Source organism: Meles meles, chromosome 5 (assembly GCF_922984935.1).
Source record: "Meles meles chromosome 5, mMelMel3.1 paternal haplotype, whole genome shotgun sequence".
NCBI lineage: Eukaryota > Metazoa > Chordata > Mammalia > Carnivora > Mustelidae > Meles > Meles meles.
This window is the reverse complement of record NC_060070.1, coordinates 13,964,183-13,977,316: the sequence shown is the minus strand read 5'-3', so window position 1 is coordinate 13,977,316 and position 13,134 is coordinate 13,964,183. Positions and strand designations below refer to the sequence as shown.

The 13,134-nt window shown below is 37.0% G+C and overlaps 1 pseudogene; it reads left to right on the top strand.

Moving 5' to 3' along the window:
- The first annotated feature begins 316 nt into the window (after positions 1-316).
- LOC123942080 lies at positions 317-752 on the top strand (annotated as a pseudogene).
- The last annotated feature ends 12,382 nt before the right edge of the window (positions 753-13,134 follow it).

The window sequence follows — 13,134 nt, the reverse complement described above, 5'->3', positions numbered from 1 at the left end:
CTGAAAATGAAAGGCAAACCTGGGAGAAAATATTTGCAAAATATTTAGCCAACAAAGGAATTTTATCTAGAATATGTACAGAACTATGATGATTCAATTAAAAAAAAAAAAAACCAAAAAAGCAGTCCACTTAGAATGGGCAAAAGATTTGGAAAGTTTCCCGTGTGTGAGTATGTCTGTGTTTGTGTATGTGTGTGTGTGTGTGTGTGTGCATACACATTGTGCTCAAATGATGTTGAACATTTTTTTAGGTATGTTTATATTCTTTTTTTTTTGGTATGTTTATATTCTTAATGGTAAATAGGCACCCCCAAAAATGCTCAATATCATTAATCATTACGTCATCAGCCTTGGACCTCAGGTAGCTGAAGGGGAAAAAGTGTTTGGTGTCCACCACATCTTTGCATCCTTCAGTGACACTTTGGTCCCTGTCAGCAATCTTTCTGGCAAGGAAACCATCTGCCATGTGATGGTGGAATGAAGGTGAAGGTCGACTGAGATGAGTCCTCTCCCTATGCTGCCATGTTGACTGCCCAGGATGTAGCCCAGAGGTGGAAGGAGCTGGGCATCACTGACCTCCACATCTACAGGCCACAGGAGGAAATAGAACCAAGACCCCTGGACCTGGGACCCAGCCAGCACTCAGAACCCTTGCCTGCTCAGGAATGAAGATCAGGCGGTTTGAGGATGTCACCCCCATCCCCTCTGGTAGCACCTGCAGGAAAGGGGGTCGCCATGGTTGCCGTCTCTGAACCGCATTCCTCAAATTACTGTTTTCTGTTAATATTGCCTTTGTGTAAGCTTAAAAAAAAGTGGTAGGTAGCATTAAGAGTGGGGTTTTACTGTAACTATTCTACTATATATATATATATATAGTTTGATGTTTTTCCTGGCTATGTGGTTCCTTGTCAGTGACACCCATACTTTCTCTTCAGGCTCTCCTGAGATACTCTGAGGTACCTAATGTTGTTTGATAAATTCTGTTGCGCTTAAGTCAGCCAGTGTGAGTTGTATTCCTAACAACTGAAAATCCTGACAGACTGAAAATAAATAGGGGCGCCTGGGTGGCTCAGTCAGTTAAGTGTTTGTCTTCAGCTCAGGTCATAGTCCCAGGATCCTGGGATCGAGCCCCATGTCCTGCTCCTTGCTTAGCGGGGACCCTGTTTCTCCCTCTCTCCCAAACTCTTGCTCTATCTCTCACTATCTATCTCAAATGAATAAATACAATCTTTCAAAAAAAGTCAAATTAAAACCACAGTGATATACTACTATACTCTCAGTACAATGGCTACAATCAAGACATTTAGTAACACCAAGTCTTGGTGAAGATGTGGAGCAAGTGGTCTTCATACACTGCTGGTGATAATGTGAAATACAGCCACATCGGAGAACAGTTCGGCAGTTTCATGAAAAGTAAAATTTTCACCTAGCATGTGCCCCAGTCATTCCACTTCTATGCATTTACATAAGGGAATAGAAAGCCTGCAACTATACAAAAACGTGTATCTGAATGTCCATAGTAGTTTTAAATGTAATAATCAAGAACTGGTAACAATCCAATGTCCAAGAGTGAAAGAATGGATACAAAAACTGTGACGTATCCATACAGTGAATTACTACTCAGCAGAGAAGGAATGGATCGTGGATAAATACAACAAAATAGATGCAATCCGTAATACTTATACTGAGTAAAAGAAGCAAGACAAAAAGTACCACCTATATGATTCTATTTATTTATTTATCTAGGAGAGAGACAAAGAGAGAGCGAGAGCTCATGCAAGGAGACTGGGGAGGGGCAGGGGAGAGGGAGAGAGAGAATTTTAAACAGGCTCCGTCTCACAACCCTAAGATCATGACCTGACCCAAAATCAAGAGTCAGATGCTTAACCTACTGAGCCACCCAGGTGCCCCAATATATGATTATGTTTATATAAACTTATAGAAAATAAAAACTAACCCATGGTATCTGATACATTGATACTATCATTGGTACTATCATTGATACTAATCTGATACATTGTAGTATCAATGAGTGACTGCCTGGGCTGGGTAGGGGCAGGAGATGCTATTGCAGAAGGGAGGGGAAGGAGATGCAGTTGCATGGGGGCATGTGAAAACTCATCAAATTTATACTTGTGTATATGTAGTTCATTGTATTCCCTTCTAGCTTCCCTCCTGAGGGCCAACGTACCTATCCCTGAGCAACTAAGAATATTGGTTGCTGAAAGGTCACTGCTGTATTTTTCTCAGACAACTGCTCTCAGGAACAAAGAAGTGCACCACCCAAAGTTCTAACTCCTGGGGAGAGAATGGTAGAGGAATAATAACTGGTTGTCTCAGTTGTCTTTCTTCAACCAGGATCACCTAAAGGTTCACTTACAGCCACACTGAGGGTCAGTTCTTTGGTGGGTCTAATCCTTCCTTCTTCACTTTTTATAGTCTCTCTCTTGAGACCACTCCCCAATACTCCATGCAACTCCATACCTCAGAGTCTATCACCATGGAACCCAAGCCAGGATATCTGGCCTCAGGATTGGTATAGGAAACAGATATTAAATAGGATTTTATTGCTAAGTCTTTTATCAGCTGTCTGGCAATTATTGGTGGAATATAGATTATGGGTAGCTGTAGCATGTTGTCAAAATATTCACTAGTGGTGAAATGGAAGGTGTAATTTGTGGAGGGGAATTACTGCCTGATGCTCAGTATCTTGGATGCTTGAGAAGTGTGATGGAAAGGGTTAACTATAAGGACTATGAATTGGGAGGCAGTTGCTGAGTACATTTGATTCATGGATTTATTGAACAATGATGATGATTCACTGCTGGTCCAAGGCAAAATATATAAGCCATAGTCTTTTTCCAGTACTTCAGAAAAACCTCCTGCACCAGGAGTGTGTGTTTGCCTAAATTTGGGACAACTCTGAAGGGCTGTCCTAGCTCAGCAGCTCTGGTAGGATACGCTGAGTCTCATCCCCCGCTGCACTGTCAGTCCGCTCCTGCATCTGCTCAGTGTGCCGTGCTCACTTTCTTCCAGCTGTATCTCCAAGGAGCATTCTCCAGTGAGCTACTTGCATGTGACTTCTTGTAGTCTATTTGCAGGAAACCCAATTCGAGGCCTGCCTGTGTGCTTTATAGCTAAGCTGTCCCTTTTCCATTTACACAAAGTTTGCCTTCTGTGTCCTTCAGGGCAGCTTCCAATTCAGGAAGTTGGGCTCCTGGGGAAACAGGAAACAGGCTTATACAACAGAAGCAAAAATGGCCCGAGTCACCTCTGTACAGCAACCAGGGGCTTCATTCATAAACATGATTGATCCTCAAATGTCGCTAGACTTTTGAAAGGGAGCAACAGCACAAAAAGAAAGACCAAGACGAATCAACAGGACAATTATTCCTTGAGGAAAGAAAGCTAACTGGGCAAGGGAAGAAGAGGCTAAACACTCTAATTGGTATTCTTGATCTAACAGTGTTTTAATCAGTCTTTCCCTTGATTACCTCGGAGGTGGAGCAACTTTTTACATTCTTAAAGTCCATTTGTGCATTCTCTTCTGTGACTCCCTTGTATGTATTGTTTGGCAATGTGTTGGCTGCACTATACTTACCTAATTATCCCAGAGAAAGATTTTGCTTGTTTGTATTGTTCTTTTTTTTTTCTTATTTACCTTTAGAGCTCATTTGATTTCTTTCTCTTTGTCTTGAACCAATGTTCTTTCTCTAAGGATGTGTTCTTTATGTTATCATAATATAGGAGTAATTTTTGATGAGAAGTTTTGAAGGGAGCGTGCCTTTTTTTTTCAGTATTTAAATTTATTTATTTTTTCAGCGTAACAGTATTCATTGTTTTTGCACAACACCCAGTGCTCCATGCAATACGTGCCCTCCCTATTACCCACCACCTGTTCCCCCAACCTCCCACCCCCGCCCCTTCAAAACAACCCTCAGGTTGTTTTTCAGAGTCCATAGAGAGTGCCTTTTTTTATTGGAGTCTCAACTAAAAGCAGATTCCCATTGGACAGAAACAGTAATTCAACCTCTTCATGTAATTCTATTAAATGTCTTCCCTCGGCTGTTCTATTTGAGGTCCTTTGTACATAACCAAATCATAATTGATATGGATGCATACACCTGAGTCCATCCATGGTATTTAAAAAAGAGAGGAGGAAGAAATTGAAACAGGAAGAGGCAGAGTGTATAAAGGGTGTAAACATAGGAGTGTAAGGCAATTTAGAAGTAGTTATTTGGGTACAAAGAATAGGCAAAATAATGAAGACTATTAAATAAGTTGGATCCAGTCCTAAACTTTGTATTAAGAGAAAAATTAAGTGTCTCTAGAAAGGATGGATGGTTCTCTACATTTCACAATTTTTTCTTCATTTAATATCTTTGAGGAGGCCATTCATGTAATGAGATGATTAAGGGATCAGTGTTTGTAGCACCTTGGTATGTATTTGAATCCAAGCCTTTTTTTTTTTTTTTTTTTTTTTTTTTTGCAGATCACTTAACTTCTCAGAACCTTGGCTTCTCTGTCTTGGAAAGGCGGATAGCAGTAATACCTACTTTCTGGGGTAGCTGTTTGGATTACATTTGTGAGAACAATACCTAGAACACAGTAACACTCTGTGAGGATAAGATACTGTTATCATTTTTAAGATAGTTATTAGGTAAATATACTAATGTTCAAATATCAGTTTTTAAAGCCATTTAGAATGTTTAAATTTGTTGTAAATTTTTTTTTTTTAAGATTTTTTTTTATTTATTTATTTGACAGAGAGAGATCACAAGTAGGCAGAGAGGCAGGCAGAGAGAGAGGAGGAAGCAGGCTCCCTGCGGAGCAGAGAGCCCGATGCGGGGCTCGATCCCAGGACCCTGAGATCATGACCTGAGCCGAAGGCAGCGGCTTAATCCACTGAGCCACCCAGGAGCTCCAAATTTGTTGTAAATTAAAGGGGCATTAAATTAGTAACAAGTTTCATAAAAATCTAGTTTGGTTTTGTTTATTCTGTGGCTTAGAAAAATTAATACAAGTCTAACACACCTGCTAAAAATTACCTTTAAATCTTTATACTTGTAAACTGCATCATCCCAATTATTTTAGATAGATAAGCACATTTAAGTAATATGTTTTCTAATAAGATTTGCTTGTGTAGATATTATATTTTTTAAACATTTAAAAAAATTTTTTTTTATTTATTTGACAGAGAGATCACAAGCAGGCAGAAAGGTAGGCAGAGAGAGGAAGGGAAGCAGGCTCCCTGCTAAGCAGAGACCCTGATGCGGGTCTTGATCCCAGGACCCTGAGATCATGACCTGAGCCGAAGACAGAGGCTTTAACCCACTGAGCCACCCAGGCGCCCCTGTAGATATTATATTAAACTAGTGAATGGATTAATCATCTAGAGCTTACTATAGAATAACACAACAGAGACTAGTGTGGTCTATGTTTAATAGTTCTTTATTCAAGCAAGTTCTAAATATGACTCAAAGCTTCTGTTAGGTTAGATTTAAAACCAGATCTAGAATTCAAGACATATTTTTATTTATTTTTTATTTTTTAATTTTTAAAATATTTTATTTATTTATTTGACGGAGAGAGACACAGTGAGAGAGAGAACACAAGTAGGGGGATTGGGAGAGGGAGAAACAGGCTTCCTGCCAAGTAGGGACCTGATGCGGGGCTCGATTCCAGGACTCTGGGATCATGACCTGAGCCTAACGCAGACGTTTAATGACTGAGCCACCCAGGCGCCCCTCAAGACATATTTATAAAGATACTATTTTACCTAATGAATTTCATTTGTCCAAATTGTTTATTTTACTTGTTAGAATTGTTGAAAGTACTATTTTGAATGTGTAATATGTTATATATTATATATCTATTGCTGTATTTGGTTTGTAAATCTCCCATGGTGTCATTTATATAAAAGAATGTAGTTGAAACAAATGATTTTTCTTTTAAATTCATGTGGAAATATCTATTTTTGGAGACAGTTCTTTGATTTGGGATTGACATCCTTTTTGGCATTAACATCAATTGAAGCTCTAATTTCCTTTTGTGGTTTGTATGAAATTTTTGTTTAGGATTTCTGGTCTTCTTATACAGTGTTGGTTTCTTTGTTGCTTTTTGCTTTTTAAAATATGCTTTCTATTTTTTTAAGATTTTATTTAATTATTTGGCAGAGAGAGAAATCACAAGTAGACAGAAAGGCAGGCAGAGAGAGGGAGAAGCAGGCTCCCGCTGAGCAGAGACCCCAATGCGGGACTTGATCCCAGGACCCTGAGATCATGACCCAAGCTGAAGGCAGAGGCTTAACCCAGTGAGCCACCCAGGCGCCCCATGCTTTCTATTTTTTTTATTCCACTTTATTTTCTTCAGTAACTCATATAATTTTAGCACACTATAAAATAATTATTTGGGACATCCATTTCCACACCCTTTTTACGAGGTTAGTTGAAGGAAATTCAGAGGTGGTAAAGCCAACTGTTCTAGACAGCTGCATTTGCAAACAAAACAAAACAAAACAAAACAAAACAAAACATGTGTGTGTGTGTGTGTGTGTGTGTGTGTGTGTGCGTGTGTGTGTATTAGAGAAAGAAAATATGAGCCTTCAGAATAAATCTGCCCTTATTCCTCCCTTGTTTCTATCTTCTCTCTACTCTTGAAAAAGTCCTTCCCATCTGGAGTTACCCTTGGAAACATAACTTCCTTAACTTTTACTTGCAGAGTTATTTCCCATATATCCCTACTTCAAAAAGACCACTCTGGACACACTTCCTTCCAAACTCATTATTCTCTCTTGAATCTTAAATTCAACTCACCATTAGTTGGTTATCAAAGGAGAGAAAAAGTATTTGTTGACTTTCAGTGGAAGGAAAAAGCAAAGGGGGAAAAAAATCTCTGAACACAAGCCATGAACTTCTTGGTTATAGGTATTTACATTGGGGAGAAAATTTTGAGAAAAAAGGTGATATTATTAATACAGGCCTAATTAATTGATAAAGCCATGGGTAACAGTATAAACAGTATAGCTTGATAATCGTATAAACAGTATAAACTGATAAAGCCTTGGAGAACAGTATAAACTTTGCTCTGATAACAGATTGAGCCTAAGGGCTAACAGAATGGACAACGTGTTGCAAAGAGGACAAACTGTTTTCCTGGACAATTTTATATTATGCAATGTGTCTATGAGGGTATAGTGCCTCTACTTGCCATTAGTTCCACCTACTTCATCATTTTTCCTTCTGCTTTCTCATTTACAAGAGATTCTAGTCTTTGACACAGAACTTCACAATACTGCCCATGTGACATATTCCAGTGTTTCGTGTGTTGAGAGGTCAGTGCAAAAGGATCAGTAGAGAACTTTGTTTATCATATATAGTTAGCATGTAAGCTAAGGTGACCTGGCTTTTTGGTAGATTGGCCAATGAATCCTTTCTCTTTCCTCTCCCTGTGACATTTTTATTATGTGTGGCCAACCAGAGGCTACTAATAATGTTCCAAAAATTATATATGTGGGTTTTAGTGGGAAGCAAAAGCCCCAGATAAACTGCTGGTTCAAAGTGCACACCAAAACTGTAATTTCAGACATCATCTCAGCTAATTACCTGTTTGTGATTTCTATTTATGTTATTTGAATACAAATCTCTCAGAAAACCTATTTGGATGGTTGTTAATAAGTAAGCCCCAAATTGGAAGTTTCTATGTTTATGGATTTCTTAATACTAAAAAAAAATCAATTTTTTATTTCTAAGACTTTATGCAAGTTGTTAAATATGAAAACATTCCTTTTAATTGTGTAAAAAGCTTTGGTTTGAATATGCCAAATATTGTTGTTTTTTTCATTTAAGCTTCTGTAATGTTTAAATATATGCTTGGTTGGAGATTGTGTTATTCTTTGAGTCCAGAAATGTTCATTAGCATCTTCACAGGGAGTAAAAGTAACTCTGCCATATGCATGTGTTTAGTTTCAAGTGGAGAGGGAAAAAACATTTTCAGTAGATTAAAATTATTCTCCATGTCTCAGAAAATCTATGGGAGTAATTATGAGAAGATAGCATAATTACACAAACCACAAAATGGATTTTCAAAATAACAGGACACTTATCATTTATTTTAAATATTATGATGCATTAATAAGATGAATATATACAAAGGAAATGTTTATTAACAATAGCAAGGCAGTAGGGTACAGAGGCAAAAACTAGTGGTCAAAAATGCAAATGATGTTTTGATTCTCAGTCTGTTTAGTCTTATTTTAATTGTGAGAGACTATGGACTCCAGGAAACAAACCGAGGGTTTTAGAGGCGGGGGGAGGGTTGGGGGATGGGTAGGTTGGTGATGGTATTAAAGGGGGACAAGCACTGCATGGAGCACTGGGTATTATACACAAACAATGAATCATGGAACACAAAATCAAAAACCAATGATGTACTGTATGGTAACTAACATAACATGAAAGAAAATTTTTTTGGATTCTAGAATGTGAGGTATGCCATTTATTGATCCTTCCTAACATCATTCCAAAATGGTTCTTTCAAGAACTTTCACTATGAAAGGAAGAAAAAGGGAAAATAGAGTGATAGTGACCTAGTAAAGGATGTGTTGATTGTTGGCTTACGGCTAAATATCTAAAATTTCAGAAAAAGTGTTGTCTAGGAACAGGAGAAAGGTTAATTGGGTTATATTAAGGCCAAAATGAGATTAGACACTATGAATCTTTTCTAAAGGATTGTAAAAATATTCTCTCTTCCTTCTGTTGGGAAAAAACATTTTTATTTACACTTCAAGATTCTTTTGGCTGGTCTAGTAATTAAATTCAGATGAAGGAGATTAACAGGAGAAAATCAAATTTAATTATGTGCATATGGAGGTTCCATAAGATTCTGAGCCCCCCAGGCAGTCAGGTAGTTGAGGCCCATATGCCATCCAGAAGGGGTTAATGGTTTGGGACTTCAAAGTGGAGGAAGACAATTATCAGGAAGATGAAAAAGAGTAAATGTTTGGTTAACAATGTTTGTAGGGTCACTCAGAATCAATGGTACATAAAAATTTTAACAAAAAGACTATGCTATGTTCCTTCATGTTTACCGTATCTAATTCTTCTTATAATAGGTAGGAGTTATCTATATGATGGTTCTCTTGCTGGAGCAGGTTCTCTGCCTAAATTATTTCAGGTAGCTTGAGGGAAGGTGAAGGATTCTTCCTGAGGCTTCTGTTTTTTTTAAATATTTGGCCTAAAATAATCCAATGCCAAAGAGACATTTTGGGGTGGCAAATTTTGCTCCCCTATACCTTCAGTTCATATGCTGGAATTATTGAGATAATCTGGGCTATTAGAGAATGATAATATCATCTCATCATCATTTTGTGATCATCATGGTTTACTTTATTGTTGACTATGTGCCATTCATAGCTCTTTGCACTTTGCAAGTATTAAAAAAATCAGTCTTTACAAAAAGCCTATGAGATAGTTGTAACACATCTCAATATTATTATTAATTTCTTTTTGTGTAGTTTCTTTTAAATTAATTTTTATATAAGTCCTCCACAATATATATTAATATTTGAATTGTTTTATAATTTTTTAAAATACACTTAGTAGACTTTAAAATCACTTTTACTGATTTCACAGACCACTTATTAAAAATTTCACATTTTCATTGTTATTATTATTATTATTTTTTAAGATCTTAATTTTTTTTTTTTTTTTTTTTTGGACAGAGAAACAGTGAGAGATCACAAGCAGTAGGGAGAGCAGGCAGTAGGAGAGGGAGAAGCAGACTCCCCGCTGAGCAAGGATCCCAACGTAGGGCTCAATCCCAGGAACCCAGGATCATGACCTGAGCTGAAGGCAGAGGCTTACCCAACTGACACACCCAGGTGCCCCACATTTTCACTGTTCAGACTATGATTTTAATTGATTTCTGTTTTCTGGGGGATATTTAACTGACAGCTTTTTATTTATGAGAAAGCATAGGAAACTTCTGCATCATTGGTTATGTCTAAGAATGTCCTTGCTCATGAATAGTAGCTCAATTTGAAATTTAATTTTTATAATAAATATCCCCCCTTGAAATGCATTCTAGCATTAGATAACTAATCCAGTTTTTAATTTTTCTTAGTCTGTGAGTTATTTGTTACTACCTGCATGGTTGTAAACATTTTTTTAAATTCCATAAATTTAGAAAGAAAATAAACAGATGTTGAAATGGCTATCTTGTCATTAGTGTTGCTTGGGTCTCAGTGAGTTCTTCTGCCTTGAAGTTGCAAACATTTTTTTCAGGCTTTAATGTTGATATATCCCTCTACATTATGAAGCCCTGCATAAAAATTAAAGTTTTTTTTTTATTGTTCTTCTATTTTTAGTTCCTAGCAGGATACCTGACATATTTTTAAAGTCATTAAATTCTTGAATGAATTGTTCTAACAGCTTGAGGAAATAATATTTAGAGCTTTCATATGGTAATGTAGAGGCCAAAAGAACCATCAAGAGACTGAAATTTAAAAAATATATATTTTATAAGTTTATCTCTCCTGTGAAAGTTTAGAGTTATTTCTGTCAGAAATGGTTGTCAATACATTATAATATCAATAGTCCAAACTTCAACAACACCAATCAGTAGATTTTTAACATCATCAGGATGCCCTTGCAGCTTTCATTTAGATGCTGCCAGGAATCTGACAATCATATTTCTATTTCAAGCATTATGAACACCTTTGTTAGAGCTTCATTTGGACAAATGGAGTTAAGTCCGCAAAAGTCTAAAGTAGCTTCTTTACCCACACCAGTAAGTTTTCTTAAATGATCGAGAGATGCTGGAAAGGATTATTTTGTTGGACACTGCCCTAAGGCAAGAAGTTAGCAGTTTCACAAAGGGAATTTGCAATGCTGTCAGATGATAATATTGACAACTGGGTGCTTTGGTGGGATCTTCGAGGTGCTGTGGGTTACCTATTTGATAGTGATGCTCTATCTCGTTATCTTCTGCTGTTGCTGTGGTTATAATTTACCAACAGTAAGTAAACACCCACCTATTGCTTGTGACTGTTGACATTTTGTTTGGTTAAACCGTCATCTTTGCTCTTGTGCCATCTCCCCAGATTGGAGGAGGAAAGTGATCTATGGACATAAGTGGGAAAGAGAAGGAGAGAGGAAAAGAATGTAAAATGAAAACCATTGGCGGGATTTTGACGGGTGGGGGCACAAAAAAGTAAATAGCCAAAGAGAAGATGAAGGTATTTGTTTTGTGTGGTAGACACTCTAAGAGGAAATAGACTTTGAAGAAGGAAGAATCTTCAGACAATTACTAAATAAAATTGGTTCCATAAAACACTGCTCTTAACGGTCAAAATAAAAACCATTCCTGCTGACCCACATGCAATATTTTGGGTCTAAGAAATATATTCTCAGATGAAAGAACTATGAATTTATCTTACTTTTCCCATGGCACTCATATTACATGGGGGAAGTAATTACACAATGCATCTGTTCTGGGGAGGCTCGGTCAATCATCAGGTGTTTTCCAACCTCTGCCTTACAAGTAAAATGATGGCATTGCACGAAAAGTAATACATGCCAGAGATGTGGCATGCAGGGATTGAGTCTGGTAATGTTTAGTTTCATTTCCTTTTAAACAAGTCTATTTTATGTATGAATGCAGTGTGAAATTACTCTCATGGTTGACATGAGGAAGGGAGGTATTCATACTCAGAACAATATTGTTTTTAAAATTTAAATAAAAGATAATTATAAAAATCAATTTATATTTTATAATCAGAAGGATTTACAACCTTTTAAAAATGGCATCTAATCTAGTCTTAAATAATCTTAAAATAATCACATATTTACATGAGTTAGGTCATTGATAATGGATATTACTTTTATCAAAAATAGAGGAAAATGAAATGTACTTTGATTTTTAGGAAATAGTGCATGTGCGTATCATGGCAACATGTGCTACAGGATAGACCTGGAAACCACTGTTCAATTCTCTGGTCTTATGGTTTGACTTTTTCAGATTCCACATATAAACTTTGCTGTAACAGATAGCCAGGAAGGATTGACAACAAAAAGGGGATTTGAGGTAAGGGGAGAGACTTCCTTCAGTGATAGAGTTAACATATTGTGTTAGCAAAATCACAGGAATTCTACAGTAAACATGGAATATTGGTAAAATGGGGATATGGAATATAACTACAGGAGGAATTACCTTGGATAGGTGACAGGGGATAGGGAATTGCTTATGCAGCAGAAGACCTGGCTTTATAAAGGACCATAGTTAGTTCACTCATTGCAATAATAGGGAAGACCAGGAAAGTGGGCACAATCCTCAATCTTGACCAAAAATCCTATATACTACCAAGTTGAATATGTTAAGTCAACTTCTTTTTTCAAATGATCCATCCATCTACCCATCTTCCATTTGACACGGTACATGACTCCATTCTTTATTAAAAAATAAAAACCAGAATCCATCAAATGTGAACGCTCCTTAACTTTTAATCTCTGACCAAACTTAGCTGCAATGACGCTAATCCTTCTGTCCCCCTAAGATTCTCCAGTGAAAGCTGTCTTTACTCCTGAGATCTGTTTCTGCTTTGCTGTGAATTCTGTCCCCTTTCATCAGCACACACTTTGCTCCATCCATGATTCCCCTTCAAACCTGAATCTTATCTTCCCCATCTTTTCAAATCCCTCCCTTGCTCAGGTCACGCCCACCTAAAAGGAAATAAATACCGTCCTTAATCCTATATTACTTTTCAAAAGTCCCTTTTCAAAAGTACCTTTTACCTTGGTAGCTGCTTCTCAAAGAATCTGCACTCACTATTTTGTTTTTCCATCCATTTTAAAATTGAGGTATAATTGACTTTAATATTAAGTAAGTTTCGGGTGTACAACATAATGGTTCAATATTTGTGTATATTGCAAAATTATCTAGTCTAATTAACATCCATCAGTGTATACAGGTACAAAAATATTTTTCTTGTGATGAAGACCCTTCAAATCTATTCCTTCAGCAATTTATAAAATACACAATACCATATTATTGACTGTAGTCACTGCACTGTATATCATATCCCCACTCTTATGTTTTACAACTGGAAGTTTTTAACCTTTCCTTATTACACAAACA